Genomic DNA, 21,110 nt, shown 5'->3' on the forward strand with positions numbered 1-21,110 from the left:
GCTTAGGTCTGCCATACAGTTCTAAAACTTTACGTGCTTCCAGTCTTCCTTGTTGGTTGATTGAAGGTTTGAAGCCGTCGATCGAGGAGGTGGCGACAGTCACTCATTGTCGGCCGTCGCTGTTGCAGAAGCTGGATGTTGGCGCGTCTTCTTCTCGACACGGTCACCAGGCGAAACGGGCTCTTGATGTGCGCCAGCTAATGCTTCCCGTCCGCGACACCGTGTCAGAAACCATCATAGCAAGTCGAGCGCAATTACATGCTGCCAAACCCCGAAAGCGCGGCAACTCGCGGGAGCGTCACACAACACACCTGCTCCACTCGCTACTCCAGGCAGACTCTCCTCTGCCCGCGCTCCAGGCGACAGAGTTAACACTACCAAAGATCCTAAACACTTTGGTTCTCCACACGACCTATCGATGTATTCGTTCGACAGCATAGTTTTCCCTAGGCCAGACCCAGCGTATAAATACAAATAATATTCACAAAACAAACCAACATAAATGCATAAATATATATATACAAACAGTAAAACAATATATAAAGAGACAGAAATGTCATATCTTCAGGTGACAAAATAAGGAAAAAAATTTGTAGTGCAATAGATGGAAATAGGAGGATATGCATTTCCGGCGTTACAGCCTATGCACCGTATGTAGCACACATAACAGCAGGTCTACAGCGGCTGGTCAAAAATAATGAAACACCATGAGAAATGCATGCTAGAACAGAAACACAGATGATAGCCAAGCCGCAGGCTGTGCTCTTTCATTTTACCACGCACGGCTCCTGTGCAATATCGCCAAGTGTCTCACTTGTTTGTTTGAGGTGTAGATGTAGATAGGACAATGTCGTGGGAAATGCTAGACAGGAAAGGTATACCACTCCTTTTATTAAGGGTAACCCAACAAATGTACAAAGACACCAAAATAAGCACTGCAGGAAAACAGAATGTTAAAATAATAAGGAATCTAAGCTTATGACGAAAACACAGTTTATCTTCCATGTTTTTAATAGCTATTTGACGGTATGGTGAGACATTGCTCAAAAGAAGTATTGTTTTACACCTATGGCTTTGACCATTGAAATTCTCTAATGACAACACTCTCTGCTGACAATTAATTTCTTACAACTGACAGTGAGAACACTCATCAAAAATCCATTTACAAATTACATATAAATGTCAAAAGCTATAACTGAATTACATCGATCACCAAAACAAAACACATGCGTTTTGAAAGTCAAGACCCTGCCCCAAGCAAAGCTGTGATAAACTACCACAAAATGGAGATATTGAGTGTTATATCCTAGCCAGTAATGCCAACCGAGCCCGCTGCCAAAAAGGTTGGCAGCATCAAAGTCCGGACGCCGTCCGCATAAGCAGCGCCAGCGATACAGGAAATCGCCGCAAGTCTGCGCGCGCCACCGCTGGCTTCTGGCTTCTTAAGCGCTGGAGTCGCGAGCGCTAGGACAGTTCTGTATTCGCCGCTCAGTTGTATACTCGCCACCGATTTGTGTACTTGCTAGTCAGTTGTGTGTTCATCGCAGCAGAGTTGTTGTTTGTCGTCAGCCGACGCTGACCTAGCCGCTCCGACGCGAACTAGACAGATTTCTGTAGACACGGAGTTCACTACTGTGTTTCTGTATCTTCGTTAATAAAGGTAAGTACCGACTTTTATTTAATCAGAGTGTTTGGGTTTTCATCTTTCTGTTCACTGTTCCAGCGGACCGGTCGGCCCGCTATTAAAAGTGTGGCGGTGACTTCGTAAGCCGTTTCTACAGCGAAGTGTTTGTCGCTACGAACGCCGCCACAAAAGTGAGAAATACCACCCATTTCACAATCGAAAAAGAAATTAAAAAACTGAAAGATAGAGCTACAGTAATGGGACCATACACAAAAAGGTGAGGCTAGAAACCTTAATAAAGTTCTACAGAACGATGGCAATCTCATTTACACTTCATGGCAGTGTCAATCGGACAACAACAGTTGGAAACGAATGAAGAATACAAATTTCAGAAGTACGGTTTTTAACAAAAGTAATTTGCAATAGATTACCTGACATGATAAGTACTGCAATTAGAATTAGGACTTAAAACCATATATGAACCGATCAAGGAGTACAGAAATAAATGGGGAGATCATGTCACAAGAATGAATTAAAAATATAATGTTCAAAATGAAATGAATTATTCAACGATGGAAAAGATCAATAAGCAGAACAGGGAAAAGATGGAGAGATCAAATAAAAACTAACTACGAGCAACAGAGGCACTGGACAAAACCTAATACTTGAAAGGAAAATAACCAGAAAAAGAAGAAGAAGTAAGGTGGGACTCCGTAGCATTACTGTTGATGTTTGCACACGCTCTTAGTCTACGTTCACATTGGCTAGCAAAAGAAAACGGAGTTCCGCAGTCTTCATATCGGTTATTTCGAATGGTGCCATTAGTTTCCTCCCTATACGTTTTCAATACAGATACGGTCCTCGATGGCTAGAATTAATTGTTCTTCAGCCAAAAGAAATTAAAAATTTAAGTGTGATAACAAAAATTTGAATGTAAGAATGAATAACTGAAACGTATATTTTTTTAAATTAAAACTATGTGATTTATACGATGATGTACCAAAGGCTGAGATGGTAGTGTTGGTGGTACTGTTAAATGTGTTGATATTCTTGTGAGGGTGTGTGGTGGGGAAAATGGTGGTATGTTTCATGTGATTCTGGAGATGAGGGGACAAAAAGGTGGATGAAATTCTAGTCGTGGAACAGAAAACGGAGTAAGCGGAAGTTTTTGGATGGCGTGAAAAACTGTGGCTTAAGGAGATGCGGTAAGAGGAAGGGGGAGATGAGGAGTGAGCGAAGAGAAGGTAGATGCCAGATTTGATAAGAGGGACAGGTGCGAGGGCGTGTGTAGGGATTTGGGAAAGGGAGTTTATTGAGTTGCGTCATGACAGTATCTATGTGGAAGACTGGGAAGGCGGTAGAGGGAGGTACTCGCAAAGTCGCGGTAGCATACCAGGATGAGAAGTTAGGAGAGAAACATTGGGGTTTTGGTACCGAGTTTACAGGTGCATAGGTTATGAGTAAGTGTATGAAATGAAAAGCAGGGAGAGGAAGTGCATAAGATGAATTCATATGATGAATTGTAAGCGACTGTGAGAAGCGAGGTGGAGAGCAAGGACTGTGACTGACAGATAGAAGTTTGAAGATGCAGAGATCAAGGTGACATTGCTCTAAGGGAAGAGGAATAGGACCGAAGTCTTATGGATGTACTCAACGATTGAGGAACGCAGTCTCCAGAATCGGCAGGTTGATACTTTTAATAGATGTGGTATATTGCGTGTTTCATTACATCCATGGTGGCTGGCGATATGCAACTCTGATTTAAATTGACGGTTTACGTAGATACGATATGCACCCAGTCGTTCTTTGAATTTTATACATTTCATTGTACCATTTAATGATTTTCGAGCCACTGCACGCTCATCATCAGATAGAGGTGTTACAGGAACATTATTTTCTGGACCACGTGCAGCTAGACACGAGGGTCCTGGTGATTGTATTGCACATTGGTATGCCTGACGAATCCATTTCGATAATGTACATTTTAGCCAGATCACACCCACCCACACCCACCCACCCCCATCCCACCCACCAAACCACCCACCCACCCACACACCCACACACCCACCCACCCACCCACACACACACACACACACACACACACACACACAGTGTTTAGGTGGATTTGGTTTACTTGGTTTTATGTAAAACCTTGTGTCTAGCTGCACCTGATCCAAAAAACAAAATAATGTTCTTATAATGTTTAATGGTACAATGAATAATATCAAATTAGAAAAGCGACTGGTAGCATATCATATCTACACTGATCAGCCAAAACATTGTGACCGCCTGTTTAATAGCTAGTTTGTCCGTTGTCGGAACGAGATACATCAGTGATTCTGCGTATCAGGGATCCGACAGTTTGTTGGTAGGTTTGCGGAGGTATGTGGCATTAGATGTCTATGCACAGGTCATGTAATTCGCGTAAATAACATTTTGCTGATTTGCGTACGCGGTGATGCTGCCCGATAGTGACCCAGATGTGTTCCATAGGATTTACATCAGGCGAATTTGGTCGTCAGGACATCAACGCGATTTCACTATGACGCTCCTCAAACCACTGTAGAACGGTCCTGGCTCCGAGACGTGGACAATTATAGTGCTGAAACATGACATCGCCGTCGGGAAAGACATCAAACATGAAGGGATGCAGGTGGTTCGCAGCTGCCAGTGTGTCTTCAATTACTACCACAGTTTCCATGCAAGCACAGGAGAATGTCTTCCATAGCATAATACTGCTCCTACCAGCCTGCGTCCGTGGCGCGCTGCACGTTTCAAGCGGCCGTTCAACTCGATGACGGAGTTTGTGGAGATGATCATCGACCTGGTGTAGCAAAAACGTGATTCACCCGAAGAGCCGACATGTTTCCATTGATCGACGGTCGAATACCGATGGTCCCGTGCCCACTGCAATCGTGATTGACAGTGTCGTTGGGCCAACATATGAACACATAGGGGTGGAGCTCCACGTTCAACAATGTACGATGAACAGTGTGCTCCGAAACACTTGTGCGTGCACTAGCATTGAGCTCTTTCGGTAGAGATGCCACATATGACCATCTATCCTACTTTACAGAGCAGACAAGCCCCCGATATGCATGCTCTGTGAAGAGTCGTGGACGTACAACCATTTAGCACCTAGAGGTAGTTTCAATGTCCTTCTACCTCTTTCCGTAGATGCTCACGACGTAGCACTTGAACATTCGATCAGCTTCGCCATTTTCGAGATATTCGTTCATAATAATCTGCCCTTTGCAGAGTCACTTATCTCAATGGATTTCTCCATTTGCAGCTCCTATTTTCGCTAGGGTGACCCCCCGTGCCCCGTCATGTCCACTCCGCTTATATACCTTTGTTACTGCGTCACGTGCCCGCAACGCCACCAGGCGGCATCCAGTGTCGCCGTGGGCAATGGTTCAAAACATGGCTCTGAGCACTGTGGGACTTAACATCTGAGGTCATCAGTCCCCTAGAACTTAGAACTACTTAAACCTAACTAACCTAAGGACATCACACACATCCATGCCCAAGGTGGGCAATGGTCATAATGTTTTGGACTATCAGTGTACATAAGCAGCCATTTTTGGCTGTCTGTCGAACAGAAATATTTTTTAGCAATCGGAGGAGGGCTGGGTTTTGAGAGGGGGAGCGAAATCTATTTTAGCTTTCTTTAGAGGGATATTCCGGGACAATAACGGTTCTAATGGCTCTGGGCACTATGGGACTTAACATCTGAGGCCATCAGTCCCCTATAACTTAGAACTACTTAAACCTAACTAACCTAAGGGCGTCACACACATCCATGCCCGAGGCAGGATTCGAACCTGCGACCGTAGCGGTTGCGCGGTTCCGGACTGAAGCGCCTAGAACCGCTCGGCCACTGCGGCCGGCTGTTCCGGGTCATTGTGACGTGGTGGTTGCTTGAAGAAGGCAATTATTAAGGACAAAGTAGAAATCAAGGGATCCAAAGACACAGTCTGTCAATTCTCTTACATAGGAAGAACAATGCTTATGATGCACCGTCTTGAAATGATCACAATAATAGGAGATAAATACTGCATTTCCAATTGCTCGAGTACATGCGACATGTCATTTCTCCCGGGAGGCTAGCACGTATACTTCTTAAAAAAGAACAATAAGGCGGAGCTTACCTACATAGAAATTGCGTTTTTTATCTTTTTTTTCACAGAAAAGGTGAAGAAACTGCATGTGGTACATAACGTTGCAGATTTCTGGAAACTGAACGCTGCAAGACCGTTGGATTTTTGTGCGAAGTATATTTCATCCAAGATAATGACAACGGTCAGACGGGTCAAGAAAATTTTGGACCGAATAGCTTCCGTTGATGCCCTGGGTGGTGGGCAGGTGAGCGGGAGCTCGGTGATGTCCTAAGGACACTTATCCCGGCGGCAGCCCGCGCCGCCAGAATGCTCGTCACAGGAGCGACGCATCTGTCCCGCTAATGTTTTACATGCGCCGTGTTGATAAACACACTGACAACCGTAATCATAACATGGCGCTCGTTCCCCAAACAACATTAACACGTTCAGTTACATCTGCAGACAGCCACGTAAATCATTACACATCCTTTATAAATACTCAGTTTTTCTACACACACACAAATATCTGTAACTTCGTTAAACATTTAGAGTAAGCGAGTCGATTAGTTCCGTCTAAGAAGGCGGCCGCGAGCTACGAAAACACAGCTTTCACTCAACAGTAAATTCACTGCGTTTTCTCTCACGGGCCTGTTCAGCGCTTCGCGATCAATGACCAAAATGTTGTTTCGCCAGACGTGAGTGGTAAGTTAGAACTCCATTCGCCAAAAATAACGAGAGTCCCTATTTTCCAGCTCCAAACACATATCCTCGTTATTAGCTTAGTGATCTCAGAGATCAGTTTTCTTTTGTTAGTACCACGGAAATACGAAATATTTTCACGAAAATACGTTTACCAGTGAACTAAAATTTTTGATTTACTTTTAATTATGATGACAGTAAGATTTTGATGTTGGAAAAGACACTATCAATTTTGTTGAAACCTAGCTACCACAACGCTACAGAAAGGTATGAATTTTATTTTTAATACTAGTAGACTTTATTGTCTGACAGTCTGCACTCTGTTGTTCATTGTTATTGGAATAGAGCATCTAGCTGCTACGAATGGAAACCATGTGAACAAACGACGCACACTACTTAGGTAACGGAAGTTAAAATTAATAAAGGTGCAAACTGAAGGAGAGAGTAAGGTACTGTGGTAAATTTTCAGACTTTCGCCTCTAGCTAGTCCTTTAATAGAAGTTTAATGTATTTAATAATTCCATTTTTAAATGATGGCATTCACTTTTTCTGTGCTGTAGTCTTTTTCTTTAGTTACAAAAATTACTCCAGAAAATTGAGGTTTTTCCAAATGTGGAAACTTGTTCCCAGATAGAACGTGGTAACGTACTTAGGAACAAATATTCGACTGAAATTTATAACCGTTGCAATAGAGAAAATCTTGCCAATACATAATTTAATAGTCCACCCCTTACATTATTATCCTATTACACACCAATAATCAATAAGTGAAATCAAATTAAGCAGAAGTATTATCAAAAAGCAGTTACAAGTTAAATATATTTTGAAACAGAAGCTATTGGAAACTAATACAAATTTCCATTTTTAAAAAGGGTAAAACTGTCAAGATGTTAAAAAACTCAGTTCATTTGCAAGTATCATTAGTCCCATGGAAAAAGACCATCTTCTGGTTCAAGCTACAAGACAGTGTACTACATACAAAGTATTACTTAACTGTCCACGTGTTATATAAACTCAAAAAAAGGGACGGAAATTAAGTACGATATACATCTACAGATAAATAAATGATTACAGTCTCAGAAAAATTGGAGATTTATTCAAGAGAAAGAGCTTCAGAAACTGAGCGAGTCAATAACGCGTTGGTCATTAAAGCTTTTCCAGAGTCCGTTTACTCTCACTTATTATGTTTCCTTCTTCATTTCTAATCAGGTTGATTATTGGAGGAAATCGTCTTCTAGCATTATTTACTTTTATAAAGAACTTCCTTGTTTCATTCTTCTTCTTGGACAATTCCATACATGCTATTTCAGCCTTACTACATTACATTTTCTTTCGGCGATGTGTCATCTTCTCGATCCTCCTTTTCTCTCGATAATCCTCCAACAAGCTTCTTGTGCAGGTCGCCTGTAATGTCTTTTGGTATGCAGTGTTCTTTTCCACAGTCACTCTCTTACACTCTTCATCAAACCACGTGGGTCTTATTGATTTTCTCTCCATCCCTGAAATGTCTATAGCTCTTTTTATAGCCAGCCATTTTTGTTCTATGTCATTACTGTCTCGCATTGTTCCTTGCTCTTGTTCTTGTTCCAGGGACCGAAAAACTTTCTGACCGTACGATTCGTAAGTTTCTGTTGATTGCAGTGCTGCAATATTGTACCGTTCTTTCCTAGTATGTCTTTCTTTCTGAGCATTTGATATCCTTACTCTTATCTCGGCATCTACAAAAAAATTATCTGAATCCACATTAGGGCCACGAAAGGTTCGAACATCCAAGTTAGATGTATGCCTCTGGTCTAGCAGTACATGACATCAGTCGGACGTAAGAAGCTGCATCCGAGTCGAGGAAATTACTCTGACCCCCTTTTACAAGTCAGTGCAGAATTTAGCATATGAAGATGACGTAGACATCATAGCACGGACAGTACCAGCACTGGAAGAAGCTTTTACAGCCTTAAGTCAAGCAAGTAAGAAGGTGGGTCTTATGATAAAGGAAGATAAAATTAAATACATGGCCTGTGGGAAAGCATATCAACCCAACATGCCGTCAACTTTCAGTGTGAATAGATACACATTTGAAAGAGTTGATAGTTTCAAGTATCTTGGTTCCACAGTCACTTGCTTTAATGACATCTCAACTGAAATGAAGATTAGGCTGATATCAGCAAATAAGGCATATTTCGCCTTGAGTAATTTATTCTGGTCAAGACTCCTCAGCCGTCCAACAAAATTCACTATTTATAAAACCCTTGTTAGACCAGTTCTCACTTATGCTTCGGAAACAAGGCCCTTGACGGAAATCGATGCAAGGCTGCTCGACGAATTTGAGAGGAAAGTTTTGAGGAGAATAATTGGCCTTGCGTATGAGAAAGACCAATGGAGGAAAAGGTACAATGCAGAATTGCACACCATATACGTCGATGCTTCTGAACAAAAATCATACAACCAGGAAGGATAAGATGGGCAGGTCATGTGGCAAGAATGGAGGAGTCTGAGGTGATAAAGAATCTCTTTGGTAATCCAGGAGGACAAAGAGGGCGAGATCGACCTCGAGCCAGATGACTGGATGGAGTGGAAGAAGACCTACGGAAGCTGGATGCAGAAACTGGAGGAGGGTAGCATGTGACCGTGATGGATGGCGGAAGCTCGTCGGAAAGGCCAAGGTTCATCCTGCACTGTAGCTCCACAGAAGAAGAAGAATAACGCGTTGGTCCACATCTGGCTCTTATGCAAGCAATTAATCGACTTGGCATTGATTGACAGAGTTGTTGAATGTCTTCCTGAGGGATATCGTGCCAATTCTGTCCAACTGGAGCGTTAGAGCGTCAAACTTCCGAGCTGGTTGGAGGACCCTGTCCGTAATACTCCAAATGTTCTCAATTGGGGAGAGATTCGGCGACGTTGTTGGCCAAGGTACGGTTTGGCAAGCACTAAGAGAAGCAGTAGAAACTCTCACCGTGTGCAGGTTGGCATTATCGTGCTGAAATGTAAGTCTAGGATGCGAAGAACTTTTCGCACTGGGGACAAAAAGAGGAAAGGGGGCAAAGGCTGCTACACAGTGCGAAGGGTCACGACGCATCTCTCCATCTGCTTTATCATCCAGGTACGACTTCTCGCAATGACTAAGGTAGATCCCTCGTTGTACCGTGTAGTGTTCTATCATTGTCTTGTAATTTTAGCTTCTCTTACCCGTGATGATCCAGCTGCGTGGAGGGTTGTGGAACGCACTCCACAAATAATTGGAAAAATATTGTCGGTACTTTGGGTTACGGAGGATCTTGCAATGTCGTTCCTGCAAATACTTTCAAAAGTCTAAAGTGTCCTTAGTGCCATCTTGAAGCAAATAATGTACTGCTTGTCCACAAAGCCACGTCACAGCATTTGTTTTCGTGCGTGGGTAATAGTCTCATCTGGGAATAATATAGTCTTGGGTTCGATATGATTCGGTGTCACTCTGAGGAAGTACGCTGACATTTGCTTCAATAAGTGCCACACTGCCGTAGACTCGCCACAGCTAAGACGGTGTTCATCGTTGTCTTGAACGCTACAGCTCGTGCACATGGGTGAGTCCATCATATGGATCGCATGTGGCCTTGATCTGGTCACCTGCTTACCGTTGACAGTGATACACCACATCGCTGTGACGGCAGTGTCCAGTGTTACGTGCTGAATCGTCCTACACTCGCCAGTTGACGTTCGGGTGCTTCCTCTACACGATGGTATCGGGTCGTCCACGTTGCAGGATACGATAAACCGTCCGTGTCGTTGCCAGTCGAGTCGCTGGTAAGGCAAGTCGAACGTAACTGAGTTCGAGGTAAAAGACACTGATGTAGTAGAGGGACGAGGGAACGTGATGTATTAACACAGGTGGCGAGAGGGAGGGCGGCATTAGTTCTTCTAATAACAAACTCATCACACTGTCCGGACGGCGATGCCATAGTTTGACTAACTTGCTCACAAATAGGGCGACCGCTCTGTCGTGAACGTGATGACGGCCAAGCCCTTCCTAATCCGGGGGAAGGATGAGTGTCTCATGTTTGATCCTGAAAAGCATTCCTGAACTCACGAAGGACCCAAAAGCAGCCAGTATACGGCGAGCTAACATCACCGGTATTGGTAATATCTGGGCGATGTGCGGAATGCGTGACGCTAAATGTGTGTTGACATACTTCGTACGTTGGACGATGTCCAGTGCTCGTAGGCGGTTATTGGCTACCCCAGTCCGAATATTTCGTAGAAGTCGACGAAAGTTGTGAGCAGCGGTTCGTCGTATATCGTCTGTGACATCAATGCGAGGCATTTCAAAGTATCTTTGAGCTGTAAGGGGGTGACGCTGTCCTCAGGCAGTCCGACCCCGATGTCCATCGCCACTGACTTTGCGACATTGATACGACTACCAGTGGCCATGCTATATGTAGCTATCCAATTCAGTGCGCTGGCGGTGTCGTCGCCGTTGCGGAGGAAAATCGCCAGGTCGTGCATTACATCGGAAAGTGTGCTCTCGTAACGTCATACCCTTTAGTCGTTGGCGCAGGTCGCATAGGAGTGTTTCCGTGATCACAGCGTAAAGTAAAGTGGACAGAGAGCAGCCTTGGCGTAGCGATCGAGTAATGGTGAGGGGTAGCATATGTCGGCCGTTGACGATCATCTTGGATGTCGCATGACGACAGTGACAAATGGCTGTGAGTATTGCGTATGTTGGAGGACCACTTCCAAACAGTCGTGGTCGACGCGATCGAAAGCTTGACTGAAATCGATTACCGCCAGCGCACCCTTCAGACGACATGCCCTTGCCAGTAATATCAAGTCACGATATTCACTGAGTGCTGTTTGAATGTTATTGTCGCCTCCTAATGACGTTTGATCGGGTGAGATGATGTGCTGTAAGGTCTGGTGTACCAGCGCCGCCGACAGTCGAGAAAAGATCTTAAAGTCGCAGTTCAGTAGCGTCAGTGGGCGGCAATCCTGCATCCTTGTGCCACCGGACTGTTTTTGAATAGGAATAATCATCCTTTCTACAAGGGCCGCAGGGAGTGGCTCATCCGGGGATAGCAGTTCGCGACAGATGTCCGTCCATCGTGTGGCCGATAAATATTGAAAAGTCCGGTAAAATTCCAAGGGGAGACCATCAGGAGCCGGAGACTTGTTTACAGTTCCTTTTCTAATGGCGTCGATCACTTCTTGCGTAATTTCTTCCATTAAACCGAGCGAGGTGGCGCAGTGGCTAGCACACTGGACTCGCATTCGGGAGGACGGCGGTTCAATCCCGCGTCCGGCCATCCTGATTTAGGTTTTCCGTGATTTCCTTAAATCCCTCCAGGCAAATGCCGAGATGGTTCCTTTGAAAGGACACGGTCGACTACCTTCCCCATCTTTCCCTAACACGATGAGACTGATGACCTTGCTGTCTGGTCTCCTCCCCCAAACAACCCCTCCCCCCCCTCTTCTATCAAGGCCGCTTCCACTGCCGCGGTGACGGTGCCTTCCAGTGATGTCGGATAAGGGGTCTGAGCTGAATAGAGATGGGAATAATGATCGTAGAACGCTGTGCTTATGTCTTGTTGCTTGGTGAGGCGACGACCGTCTTCTTTGGCGATGAAGCGTATCAGCACTCTTTGGCGTCGTTTACGTTCACGAAGTACGTGGAACATAGACGGGCGTTCGCTCACTATTCTATCTTGCGTTCTTGAGCGGATGACCACCCCCTTTGGATGGTGTCGCACATTTGCGATGGTCTGAGCCTTAGCACGCTGGACCGCCGTTTGTCGTTCCGGGGACGGCGCCGTAGCATCCCAGTCTCGCAATACCCTGAAGTAAAAATCGCGTGTATGTCTATGCCAAGCAGCGTGGTTGCGACAGTAGGTTATCAACGTTCGCCTCAGTGCCGGTTTGGCGCAATCCAACCACCAGCGGATCGTTGTGGGGTACGCGCGGAGGCGATTTTCACACGAATGCCAGGTATTCTCAACAGCTTGGCGGCAATCCGGGTACGACAGGTGAGGGAAGTTTAATTTCCATAGGCTACGGCTTCTCCACACTTGTTGTCGCCGTGGGGCGATGGAACAGATGTAAGGTGAGTGGTCCGAGAAAGCTGCAGGCCACAGTTCCGCATCCTGTATCCCAGTGGCAAGAGAGCATGAGACATAAATCTGGTCGATGCGACTGGAACAGTAACTCGTTAAGTGTGTGAATCCCAGTCGGCGGCCGTGAAGATGTTCCCAAGTGTCCACCATCTGCAAGTCTCGGATTAGCGTCTCGAGTTCGGGGCACGGATTATGTCGTGGGGGTTGGTCTCTGGGTGCCAGCACGCAGTCGTAGTCACCTGCAAACACCAGACGATCGTGGCGGCCTTGGAAGAGCGGGGTGAAGTCTTCCGCAAAGAATCGTGACCGTTCGCGACGTTTGCCCGTCCCGGAAGGTGCGTAGATATTGATAAGGCGGACATCCCGTACTGTGAGTGCCATTTCTCTTGCCCCTGGCAGAAAAAGAATATCGTCCGCCACTATCCCATCCCGAAGAAGTACAGCGACGCCGCTGCCTGTGGGGGAAGCTGGAGAGACGCGTGCATCATAACTGTACATGCCTTGGAGGTTGTCGATGTACACATCCTGGAGAGATACTATGTCGCTGGAAGCAGAATTCAACATATCCTGAAGCAAGGACAACTTAGCGCGCGTCCGAATAGTGTTGATGTTTATAGTCGCAACGGGATAAGTTTGAGGTCTATCCCTAGGACGCGTGTTGGCGATACACATCCTTGTAAGAGGTGTGTGCACGTGACGTCAGGCTGTCTCACCGCTGGCACTGATGGTGGAAAAGGATCAACAGTGGTGGGCTGAATTCCCGTCGTCCGGCACGAAGGGCAAGGAGTTTTCCTCACCGTCGTCCACCCAGTCACCATGAAATGCCAACGGCTGTTGGTGGCTGCTGCGGCACTCGGCGCAGTCTCCTTCGGCGCTATTGGCTGATAATCGGCAGCGGCTGTCTGCATGTGATCCTGCTGTTCTGTGGGGTCGGAGGGAATGAAGCCGTCACCATGGCGATCTATTGGATGGGATGTTACTGCGGCCTCTGAACCACCTGTACCGTCGTCGGATTGTACACAGTCCATATCAGACGTTCGCTGCAAGCTTTCGTCTGATGGAGCACGCAGCCATCTATTGTGTTTCCGCGGGGAACGCTGTTTACGGACGTGTGTTTCAGTATCCGAATGTGGGTGGATTTCTTCAGCAGCTCCGGTGTCCGGAAGAAAATCCGCTGTCGGCACAATCCGTGGGTCAATGTGTCCGTCCTATCATCCGTGCTTTCTTGCTAGGTCGGTCAGGGAGGAGGGGGTGGGGGCGGGGTGCCGTTGTAGTGGCTTGGTCAGGTACTGCAGAATAAATCGTGGCCTCTCTGTCGGGGGCTGTTATCGGACGAATGTGGTCGGCATCGAAAAGGTTGGCCACCCGTGCAATTCTGACATGATTGAGAGAAAGGGTCCTTGCCGTAGAAGGAGTCATAGATTCACCTGTCGGGATTTGAGCAAGTCGTCGTCGGAGACAATTCGAACCGACGTGTCCTTCTTGGTCACAACCGGAGCAAGTGCGTGGTTGTCCGTCATACATAATAATTGCGCTACATACGCCGATGACAAGATAGGATGGTACATGTTTTGTCAGTTCAGTTTTGATCTGACATACCCCGTTAAGAACTGGGTACGTTGTAAAGGTGGTCCGTTTTTCGGCCATGTGGTTGACCACTCTGCCGTAAGGCTTAAAAGCCGCGGTGACTACGTCCGTTGGTACTTCGAACGGTAGTTCGAAGACTCGTATCGTACGGAGGCCAAGCCCCGCGTGATCGATAGAAACTGCCCAAATATGGACATCAGAATGTTTGAATTTAAGATCGATCGCATGTGCACGCACAATTCTGTTGAACACCTCGTCACTTGCTAACTTGACGTAGGAAACACTGCTCGTGATAGAGAGGTGGATACCAATTACGTCCTGCGGATCAGTTTTAACGTCGTCACGTAGAATTCGTTCCACTTCAAAAGCTCGCGGCCGTGCGTGATCGGGTTGAAAACTGAGCTTGATGGTGGTTTGTATGAATGTGCCACATTACGTCGATAGTGATGGACTCTAAACTAGCGGCGACGAAGTAGTAAACAACTACGGACACTCGCGACCGCGCGAACGGGACGTAAACAGGACGTCCTCGCCACAGCGCTGCGGAAAGCAGACTGAAGCCACCGTGGCATAGTGGTTCAGGCAACTACACAGATTGCCCTGCCACGCCTCCCTCCTCGATCCAAAATGTCCGTGATGGTTTTGTAACTCAGGTGACATCCAATCACTAGCCCACTTTCCTAGTCACTCAGCCCACCTCACCCAGGCATTGTCCTGTCACTTCTTCTCTATTGACAACACAATATGGCCCTTCTCCTTTTATACTGCAAGGTCCGCCTCTCGTGATATCTGGTGGCCCAATGCGCATTACACACCAGTGCCCAGATGATACTGATCTGATAGTGTATACGTGGCAGGAGTTGTCTTTGAGAGGGAGGCTATTGAAATATCTTTGGGGCAGGATGCGAAATGCGTGTTTATTGGAACGTATTGGTAACATTCCACGGTTGCTGAGGATGTGGAAGAGAATAGGAATTTGCTTGCGAGAGGTGTGGGTCTTCTGCAGATGTTTTAGTAGAAGCACGATTTTCATTTCTTGGCACCGAATACATGTAGCAGAAGATGAATACTTTTCGCTGATATAAAGAATAATTGCTTCGCGAAATACGGTTTACAATATCAAACCAATGCGAAAAATTCTGTTGCCAGTTCTTAATACGATACGACACAATTTTTTTGTTCGAGTAAGCAAGAAATTATCGGATCACGATGCAAATGGATAACCCGAACTCAGGCGATTTCGAAGAAAATACGAGGAAGAAAATGTAACTTGTGGCATCTAGTGACAAACTTATACCATATGTGTCTCTAAAGTGTCTTCAGGCTCTGACGATGAAGGAGAAACACTCGGTTTATGTGTTGTCAAGAAAATTCAGCAGACAGTCACAGGTACAGTGAGGGAATAGTATGATTGTTTGAGCTCTAAACAGAATATTTGACTTGGCACATTAAGCACCGCAATGTTAAATGCTTTATGCACAGCACACATCGATGAGTTGCAGTAGAACCTCTTCAGTTTCTACTATAGCTATTAATGAAGTAACGAGGCGTACAGATAACGGATCATTGTCGTATGGCCTATCAGAAACAGGAAACTCGGCAAGCCGACGGGGCTGGCAGTGCAGTAGAGATCGGATCACATCATTAAAATAACTGTGTGTCGAGTTTTGCATCCTGATTGATGTCGCCTGTAGTTTTACTACACTGTGAGAATCCAAGGCAATAGACGATTTGTTCCTAATCAAAATCTGATTCCAGCGTGTTCTCCCTAACAACCTTACCGTCGTGTCGTCGAAATGTAAGGGAACAGGAATGGGGCTCCAGAAGAATGACTGCTTAAATGCGTCTTTGGGCTCTGTAATTAGTCTAGGTTGCGGAGCGAAACGTAGGGGGCTGTTATATATTGCTAGATTCAGCACTTAGTACTGGTTCTTGGAACTTTGTATGTAGGTTTGCGCAGGATAGTTGGTGTCTGTCTTCAAGCGTCTGCGAGATCACGTTTTTCAGTATTTCCGTTTCATCCTCCCGTGGTTCAAAAAAACCTGTTACTATTCATGCCGCCTTTTGCATACGTTCAGTAGGCCTGTTAGACCGACGTGATATGAGTTCCACGTGACTGAGAAATATTCTATTTGCGTGTGAGTTGTTTGTGAGAAGATTGTGTTATGCCTTATATAAATACCAGAAACGCCTGTTAGGCATGCTTCAGAATACGACAGCAGTAGGATCGGGGCCTGTCGAGATTGAAATTTATCGTTTCGCAATGTCCGGATCCCAAGACTATCATGTGAAAATGAAATTGATGGGCTTACGAGAGCCATACACATCACAATGCAGGCTATCATCGGCCCCACGTGACTAGTGCACGAGAAGACAGATATACTGTTTGCACGACCGTGAAGGAGCGTACAGCCACGGCAGGTACGTTGAGTCACTTAATGGTCTCCTTGCAGCAAGATAAGTAGTCACATGGACAGCGAGACGACGTCTAGAGTACCACAGGCTGCCAGCACGACGACCATTGTTTAGCATCCCTCGACGCTGCTACTTAGAGAGTTGTTCCGGTAATAGTGCAGTACTAGACACAGTAGTGGTAGCACGTTGTCTTTTTGGACGAGTCCTGCTTCTGTGCGACTGTGGTATGTGTAGAGGCTCTGATGAGGACGAACGTTACCAAATTTCATTGATCATCGTCATACAGGTCCAACACCTGGCCTTTGGGTACAGAACACGATCAACCCTGGTTCACACAGCCAATAATTTGGGCAATAGTGGTTACTTTTATGACGTATTAAAGCTGGTAGCTGCGCCATATCTTTGAAGTTTTTGTAACTTTACGCTTCAAGAAGTTGCGAGTACTGTACTGACCTACCTCGTTACAGAGGGTGTTCGAGAGTTTCCCTGGGCAATACGTTTTCCACACTACGATTGGTGAACTCCGATGTAGAGTTGCAGCGGCATAGTATGATTTACCCGTATCAGTCATTCAAGCTCAATACGGTCTGATGTCCAGCTGGGTTAGAGTAAGTGTTGCTACCGGAAATAACAGCTCCGTGTAGTAAATTTCTCATCCAGTATAGGCCCTACCCCAAGTAAACTACAAAATTAATTATGTGTTTTTCCTACTATACTTTATACCAACAAGAAACATTATTTCGCTACTTGTTATCCTTTGAGATGTTGCACATTCGATGGACAGCTGTAACACAACCACCCGGAACCTCCACAGAGCGCTTATCAAACAGTGGGAGGTGTTACCGCAAGTTACGCTAGACGGCCTGTAAGACGAGGTTTTGTGGCGTTACACTCCATGCTAACGATATGTAACTTACCAGAAGAAGAACATCATGCATGGTAAATACCAGCCACGTCCATGGACGGTTTCCGGTGCATCTTCTATCCGTAGCACTATTGCACCTTTCACGCACTCATACTCGTCATGTCTCTTGTTGTTTTGTGGATGTCAGAATACGCTTAAATTATTGATTTGAGTGCAAGCTAGTGCAGCTCATTCGGGGCCTATTTGCCCATAGAAGACACACCATAACACATATTAAAGCTGTCACAGTCTGTATTACTAAGCGACTATCGTGGAACCCTAACACAATACCAGTTTCAGGTTCCCTGCCTAACGGCTTCCAGGGGAACTAAAATTGTCCGGATTTAAAGATTTAATTTGCTGTCCTTATCTACTGATTAAAAGGTATTATCTTATGCCAAAATTTTAACACAGCGAGACAAATGTTCCAGTTAAAAATTGTGATTTTGTCTTGAGGCAGCGTAACTGACGGTGCGCAAATACCCGTAATTTTTTCATCCAGTATTTGAGAAAGAGAGCATTAGCGACTTCCAACAAACTTTACATATAAGCCGGCCGGGGTGGTCGAGCGGTTCTAGGCGCTACAGTCTGGAACAGCGCGACCGCTACGGTCGCAGGTTCGAATCCTGCCTCGGACATGTATGTGTGTGATGTCCTTAGGTTAGTTAGGTTTAAGTAGTTCTAAGTTCTAGGAGACTGATGACCTCAGAAGTTAAGTCCCATAGTGCTCAGAGATAATGAAAAGAAAAAAGTTTATTGCTTCCTACAGTTACTCTGTACCTGCAATAGGACTTCAGCATTAGACATGAGGTTTTAATTCATTACTTCTTTATTAACGACCCTATGTGCTACGCAGTTTGCATACAGTGTCCACCTATGCCATCTAATGTACCTGCAAAATTATATTATTGTACTTGAACAACTGGCTTTTGCTTTAAATAGAGCGGAAATTACTCTGACTATATTAATCCAGTGTTTCATAATGAGAGCGCATCATCATTGGTTTTCTGACGTAGGGTGGAAGCATTTCCGAAACGGTGGAGTTTGTAAACAGTTCGCCTGTCGCCGTGCTTGAAGTATACCGTGCATGAAAAACGGCCCTATCCAAAACTGGCGCCGAGGCAACTTTGGTGCACCACGCACCATCTGTGACAGGGATGAAAAATGGTTCAAATGGCTCTGAGCACTATGGGACTTAACATCTGAGGTCATCAATCCCCTAGAACTTAGAACTACTTAAACCTAACTAACCTAAGGACATCACACACAGCCATGCCCGAGGCAGGATTCGAACCTGCGACCGTAGCAGTCGCGCGGTTCCGGACTGAAGCGCCTAGAATTGCTCGACCACCGCGGCCGGCTGTGACGGGTGTGAACGAGGACTGCCGAGATATGTACGGTTGAGTAGATGTGCAACTGCAAAGCAAGTGACCCACCAGATGAACCAAGGGGCTACCAACAGTATCTCCTCAACGACCGTTCAGCGAACGTTGCTGTGTATGGACCTCCGCAACAGGCGTCTGGTTTATGCATCCATGCTGGCTGCTGTTTATTGGCGACGAGGACTGGATTTTGTACGCTAATGCCGCAAATGGACGTCCACTGAATAGAGACAAGTGGCGTTTTCATAGGGATCACGATTTATGCTGCACCGGACAAATGGCCATTGGCGTATATGGTGTGAAACGTCTGGAAGCGAACACTCTGCAACAATCGTCGGAAGGGTTCAGGTGGGAGGAAAGAGCGTTTTGATCTGGGGAATGTTTCGGTGACATTCCCTGACTGATCTCGTCGTTCTGGAAGGCACAATGGACCTACACAAGTGCCATGTCTACCCTTACATGCAGTTTGTTTTTCTTCGGCACAGTGGCATCTACCAGCAGGACAATGCAACTTGTCACACACCTCGTAGTGTACGTGTGTGGTTCCAAAAGCACCAGGATGAGTTCGCCGTACTCCCCTGGCCACCAAACTCCCAGGATTTAAACCCAATTCAGAATCTGTGGGACCATCTCGATCGGGATGTATGCCGTGGATCTTCAGCCGAGAACCTAGCGCAGCTGACCACAGCACTGGTGCCGGCATGACTCGACATCCTTGTCGGTAGCTTCCAGTGCGTTACTGACTCTCTTCCCACACGTCTCCCAGCGATCCGCGCTGAAAAAAGTGCTTATATAGGCTACCGACAGACATTAATATGACTGGACAGTGTATTAATTTCTGCCGTACACATTCAACGATATGATGGCCGTGAAATGAGAGAAAGCACTCCGTCTTCAGGCCACAAGTGGCTCATCGGGACCATCCGACCTCAGCTGAGGATTCGGGTAGGAGGGGCGTGAGGTCAGCACGCCTCTCTCCCAGTCGTTGCGATGGTTTTCTTTGACCGGAGCCGCTACTATCCGGTCGAGTAGCTCCTCAATTGGCATCATGAGGCTGAGTGCATCCCGAAAAATGGCAACTGCGCATGACGGCTCAGATGGTCACCCACCCAAGTGCCGGCCACGTCCGACAGCGCTTAACTTCGGTGATCTGACGGGAACCGGTGTATCCACTGCGGCAAGGCCGTTGCCTCAAAATGAGAGACCTTTCTGTTTATACTGTAGCTTACTGACAGCCGTTACACCCTCCCCTGTGTTTTCGAATGGACTACGAGAAGGGAAACCTTTGTGGTACATGACGTATTTTCTGCCGAACTCGGCAACAGAGTGCGAATATGCGCTTAGATCAGATTCTGAAACCAAAACAAGATGGCATAAAATAGAAATGGATTGGAGATGAATGTCCACAATGTCAGCAGACAGCGAGAACTGAAAAGTGTAGTCGGAAGACCAGCAACGGGTCGGAGAGGAAAGTTACATCGGAAACGTAGGAGGTGAGGTGTGGGGAGACGGTGTGTTTTCCAGCCGACAGCCGTCGCCGCCGGCGTTTAAACACATTAGCTCGCGCCAGCGCCCAGCACCCAGGGCCCGAGAACTCACGTTCCCACACGCGTCAACCGCATCTCTGCACCTAAATGCACGTCGTACGTGCGCCCGACTCTGCCTTACACTCTTAAAAAGTTGGATTAGGAGAAGACACAGAGAGTTACGAGGAGCTGCGTGATTCATCTCTCGTTCGTTCAGCCCGTATAAGAGTGTACATAAATTACATTAAGCCGTACTACAGTATAAGGGGCGATAAAAAAGTTTCCGTTCGAATGCCGTACAGTCCAGAATCGGTATGCCAATCAACCAAAGTCTCCGTGAGCACTGGGGCGATCATTCCACCGACGCACCAGGTTGAACATACACGTTTGGTAGAACATCGCTTCTTGCTGCATGAAGAAGTCCGTAACTGCATGCTGCATATCTTCGTCCGATAGGAATCTTCGACCGTTCAAGGCCTGTTTTAAGGAACCGAGGGCGTGATAATCGCATGGGGAGAGATCGAGACTGTAGGATGAGTGTCCGTGGGCCTCCCACTCCAATTGGTGTAACTACGGCAGGCCTCCCGGAGCGACCAGCGCCTTGTGGCGAATCACGACTGGCACGGAACTTGATGCATCATTCAACAACCGTAGTTTTCGACAGACATGCTGGCCCATACACAGTCTTCGTTCTCTGCTTTTTGCCCTTCGGTAGCAAAGAAAAGAATATCAACACGTTAATGCCGTTTGGACCCATATGGTAAAAGCGTCGCCGTAGTTCACATTCCCGCAT

At 46.3% G+C, this 21,110-nt stretch overlaps 1 pseudogene; it reads right to left on the bottom strand.

Moving 5' to 3' along the window:
* Nucleotides 1-19,864: 19,864 nt before the first annotated feature.
* On the bottom strand, nt 19,865-19,982 carry LOC126185628 (5S ribosomal RNA; annotated as a pseudogene).
* Nucleotides 19,983-21,110: the final 1,128 nt, after the last annotated feature.

The sequence above is a fragment of the Schistocerca cancellata genome, chromosome 4 (assembly GCF_023864275.1).
Source record: "Schistocerca cancellata isolate TAMUIC-IGC-003103 chromosome 4, iqSchCanc2.1, whole genome shotgun sequence".
In the NCBI taxonomy this organism is placed as follows: Eukaryota; Metazoa; Arthropoda; class Insecta; order Orthoptera; family Acrididae; genus Schistocerca; species Schistocerca cancellata.